This window comes from Ochotona curzoniae, unplaced genomic scaffold, assembly GCF_017591425.1.
Source record: "Ochotona curzoniae isolate NIBS_2020 unplaced genomic scaffold, NIBS_Ocur_1.0 contig_2469, whole genome shotgun sequence".
Classification (NCBI taxonomy): Eukaryota; Metazoa; Chordata; class Mammalia; order Lagomorpha; family Ochotonidae; genus Ochotona; species Ochotona curzoniae.
In genome coordinates this window covers 335,153-340,259 of record NW_024465471.1, presented here as the reverse complement: position 1 = coordinate 340,259, position 5,107 = coordinate 335,153, and positions in this window count along the sequence as shown.

Genomic DNA, 5,107 nt, shown 5'->3' with positions numbered 1-5,107 from the left:
CATGTATGCGGTGCTCATGTGTCACTGAGGCCGTGGGAGGGAGATGCCCCTTCCTCCCTTCTCTGAAGCCCCAGCCCAGTGTGGCGGCCGGAAGCCTCTGCACCGTCCTCGCATCCTGCGCCTTGTTCCGGCTCCTCAGGGCTAGCCTCTCCCTTGTCCTCCAGCCCTTTGCCCCTCCCACTGCCGCGCCACTGCTGTTGATGCTCAGGAGGCTGGGCCGAGCCCCACTGGGAGCTGCCTGGGCGGGAAAGGAGACTATCACCTGCAGGGCTTCCGCGTAGCAGACTCCTTGGGCTTTCTATTCATCCCGTTTGGGACAGATAGAACATGGCAGAGCGCCACCTGCCACTCCCTGCTCCACCCCCTCCTGGAGGTTTGCAGGATAACCTCTGACTAATGCCGTCTGGGAGAGGAGAATCGTCCTTGGCGGTGACCTACAGCTGGCTCAGAGCAGAGTTGGCAGATGGAGAAGGGCTGCAAATGCAAGCTGACCCTTCTGCTGGCTTCAGCCCCAAGAATGGGTAGGGAACAAACTGCCTTGAGAACCCTGGGTGGGTGCTTTGCTGACCTTTCACCCTAGGCAGCTTCCTTTTTAAAATCTTGTCCTCTGCCAGTCTGTAGGCTGGGCTCAGAGCCACCTCTGGCAGGGCTGCAATGAGCCAAGCCTGGCACTGGGGCGCCCCTCATGGCAGTGAGGTTGCAGGCTGCTGCAGTGTGCTGTGCAGCAGAGCAGGTGGAAGGTGCCTTCAGGCGTGGCTTACTGTCAGTCCTGCTCCAGCTGCAGCCCCTGGGCCTTGCCAAGCCTCCACCATGCCCAAAGGCTGTGGCAGGTTTCAACAGAGCTGGAGGAGCAGGTTACAGGGGTGTCTCTTGACCTTAGGGTAGACCCTGGAAGATGTTGATGCCCATTCCTCTGGGTCCTGTCCAGCAGCTCCCTTCCTAGCTGCCTTGTGAGGAGTCCTGTCCCTCACACCCTGTCATTAGGCCGTCCGGGATGTGGTATCTTTGATGGCTGGGGATATGCAGGTAACACCCTCTGGTTACTATGCTAAGGCTGAGGGCTAGTCCCACTTTTCCAGGAAATATTCCCTGATTACCTTGTGCCTCTCACCCTTCTTAGCCTCTGAGGTTAAAGTCCAAACCTACAGGGTGCGGGTTCTTCCTCTGCTGGCCTTAGTGGCCTCCTCTCATTTTGCCTAGTCTCTCGCTTAGCTTTATGCTCACCTGGGCGTGCAGAGGACAGAGCAGCAGCAGCTTCTGGGGCACTCCATCTTGCCAGGAGAGATTAGTCCGTCCCAGAATGTGCTGTCCTTGACCATGCTGTACTGGCCAAGGCTGCCCATTACCTCTGCTGGGCTGGGTGTCCCCACACTAAAAGGGACATTAAGTCCTGGGAAAACGGTGCTTAGAACATACTGCTTTGGAACTCGGCTTGAGGGGTCCGCCTACATTGGCGGTGCCTTTCTGTCATGCCAGCATTTTCCATGTCTCTTGGTCTTGTGTAAGGTGGCTCGGAGGGCATTTGGCCTGAGGACAAGCAGAGCAGTTAGCAGACCATGGCAAGAAAGCTGGCTGAGAGCCAAGTGGGGGCTGGAGGGACACATGGCACCCAAGAAGGGCTAGGGCCCTGGGCAGAGGCCTTGTGGGTATTAGGAAGGGTCAGTGCAGCCAGGGAGGGCCAGGCTGGAGACTTGGGAGCTATCAGCAGGCAGTTCTTGAAGTTGCAGGTATGGCCAGGGCAGAGAGGGAGGGGGACCTGGGGCAGTAGGTGAACTGGAGAGACAACATGGGCCGAAAGGGGGAGCAGGGCAAGACCTCCCTGCAGTGGGAACGCACTTAGAGCAGCCCTGTTTTTTTTAACTTCCTCTGGATTATTAGCTAATTATAGCATCATTACAGCTCATTCCTATTTCAAGAACAGTCCTTATGAAAGGATTTTTTTGAGATTTATTTTTTATTGGAAAGTCAGATTTACAAGGAGGAGAGGCAGAGAGAAATATCTTCTATCCACTGGTTCACTCCCCAAGTGGCCACCATGGCTAGAGCTGAGCCAGTCTAAAGCCAGGAGCCAGGAGCTTCTTCTGAGTCCCCCGTCCTCGACTGCTTTCCCAGGCTACAAGCAGGGAGCTAGAAGGGAAGTGGAGTGGACAGGACATGAACTGACATCTGTATGGGATCCTGGCACATGTAAGGTGAAGACTTAAGCAACTAGGCTACCGTGTCAGGCACAGCCCTGTGCTGCTGCTGTTTTTTTTTGTTTTTTTTGTTTTTTGTTTTTTTTTTTGGCCAAAGACTTATTTATTTATTTATTGGAAAGTCAGATAGAGAGGAGAGAGAGAGAGAGGGAGGAAGATCTTCCGTCTGATGATTCACTCACCAAGTGAGCCCAACGGCCGATGCTACGCTGATCCGAAGCCAGGATTCAGGAACCTTTTCCGGGTCTCCCACACGGGTGCAGGGTCCCAAAGTTTTGGGCCGTCCTCCACTGCTTTCCTAGTCCACAAGCAGGGAGCTGGATGGGAAGTGGAGCTGCCGGGATTAGAACCGGCACCCATATGGGATCCCGGCACATTCAAGGCGAGGACTTCAGCCGCTAGGCCACACCGCTGGGCCCAGCCCTGTGCTTCTTGATGACAGCATTTCAAGCCCACTTCTTAGCCCTGGCCATCCTCTCTGAGGGGGACTTAGCCTGCTGAAAAGCAGGGACCCCATGTGTTTCCAAGCCGCTGACCTGGAAAGGCCCAGAAGTAGAGCTAGCCATGCTGTCACTTGGCTCTGAGAAGGACCACAGGGCTCCCCTCTGCCCCAGCTGGCCTCCTGAGTCTGACTGCCCTGCCCTGCCCATTGCCCACTGTCAACTTGAGCTAAGGACTGCTCTTCTCCATGGAGGGTGCTGGGGCTGGCCCACCTCCTGGCCGTGCTGCATTCTCCCTTTGTGCGCGGCCGCATGCTGTCATGGATGGCCACCTTCCATCCATGCCCCCTGTGGACTGGGGATCCAGTTCCTGCCTTCCCCTCCCCTGCCATTGAGACTGTATGTGACTGCGTGGTTTCACTGTCTTTCCCCAGCTGAAACCTCTGACACCCACTTGCAACTCGGCAGGTTCGTAGGAAAAGGGGATGTGTTCTAGAGCACGCCTGTCAGCATTTGTCTTTTGGTGCTTGTCTGTTTCACTGAGCACAGTATCTTCAGTGGTCAACTGCATTAGAAGCCAGGTGTCAATTCCTTTCTTGAAAAATGCATTTCGCTATCCGCTTTTCATACAGAGAATTTCTCATGTAATGGTTTGCTCTGCAAATGTCTGCAGGCCCAGAACTGGCCTCGGAAGACCAGCAGCCTGGAACTCGGTCCAGGTCTCTGTTGTAGGTGGCAGGGACCCCAGTACTGAAGTCCTCACTGCTGCTTCCTAGAGTGCTCATTTGCAGGGGACCGGTGGGGCGGGGGGCACTCTGGGGCCTGCCGCATATGATCCCACATGGGTGGCAGTTGGAATCCCAGCTGCTCTGTTTCCCACCCAGCTCCCTGCCTGTGGCCTGGGAAAGCAGTGGAGGACTGCCCAGAGCCTTGGGACCCTGCACCCGTGTGGGAGACCTGGAAGAGGCTCCTGGCTCCTGGCTTCGGATTGGCTCAGCTCTGCTGTTGCAGCCACTTGGGGAGTGAACCAGCAGATGGAAGATCTCTGCCTCTTCCTCTGTAATTCCACGCATCAAGTAAAAAATAAAAATAAATCTTTATTTTTATTGTAAAGTCAGATATACAGAGAGGAAGATCTAACCCAGAGGAACTTTAACCCAGTCACCATAATATGGGATGGAGACATGTTAACCACCAGACCAAATGTCTGCCCCAACAATGTGTTACCTCTTGAAGGATGAGTAATAGTCCACTATGTGGATAGAATGCATTGTTTCCTATTCGTTTGTTCATGGATGCTTGCATTGTTTTCACCACCTTCCCCCCATTTCATTTATATGAAAGAGTTAAGAGTGAAATCATGCATCTGCAGGTTTGCTCACACCCCCAGATGGCCACAATGCCCCGGGGCTGCTGGATCGCCAGTTGCAGGGGCCCAAAGCACATCAGCAGGGAACTGGATGGGAACCAGAGCAACTGGGACTTGAACTGGCACCCCTATGAGATACCAGGCCCTGACCTGTTTTCTTTAGTGACCCCTGGCAGGACTCTTCAGCCTCTCCTCTGGGCCTCACCTGGGCTGCAGGGCTGCACGAGGCATTCCTGGGGCTCCTGGGCTCCCTCCCACCCCTCCAGCTGCCCTTCCTGCCCTCAGAGCATCGCACGGGTCCAGGGCTCAGGCGCCTCTCCCTCAGCCCCCACCATGGCCTGCCATCACAAGCTTGTCCTCGCCTAGGCCCTCTGTGCCATGTTCCTGTGCTACAAAGTTCCAGAGCTCTATTTCCAGTGCAGACTCCTATCCACCTGCCAGCTAGACACTGCCACTCAGATGCCACTTCCCGATTGTCCATTCATGTCTACATTGCAGGCTGTGGCAATGCCAACATGCCCTGAGCTTGGTATGTCTACATGCCAGTCATTTACAATTCCTGCTGGCCCTTAGCTGAAGTCTTGGGCAACTCCTCGAGGTCACCACCCAAACCCTGTTGCACCCCTTTGGCCCTCACTCCCCTCTTGATTTTGCAAGTTTAGCTGTTCAGGGATACCGTCTCGAGTTAGCGCCTACAGCTTCCACCCAGCCTTCCTGCTCAGTCCACTCCTGTCGGGCTGATCGATATCCCTGGCTCCCCAAGAATCAGCTCCAGGGGGAGCGAGGTTAGGGTTACTGCCTTCCCAGCTGCTGGCATCAGGCCGGGCACACAGGCCCTCAGGCTGCAAGCTGGCTGACTGCAGCAGCTGGGACTGGGGGAAGGCGCACCCCAGACCTCCCGCACCCCGCTTCCTGCCCCCTCTCCCCAGAGGCTGAAGCAGGAGCGGGAGGCAGTTTTGGAAAATGGCGTTTTTATTGCTATGTTCGCAGTGGCTTTTCAGCATAGTAAGAACGTCCCCACCGCCCTCAGCAGCCCCACCCGCCAGCCGGGCTCTCTAACCGTGCGTGCGTGCCTGCGTGCGTGTGCGCGCCAGCCGGCCCGG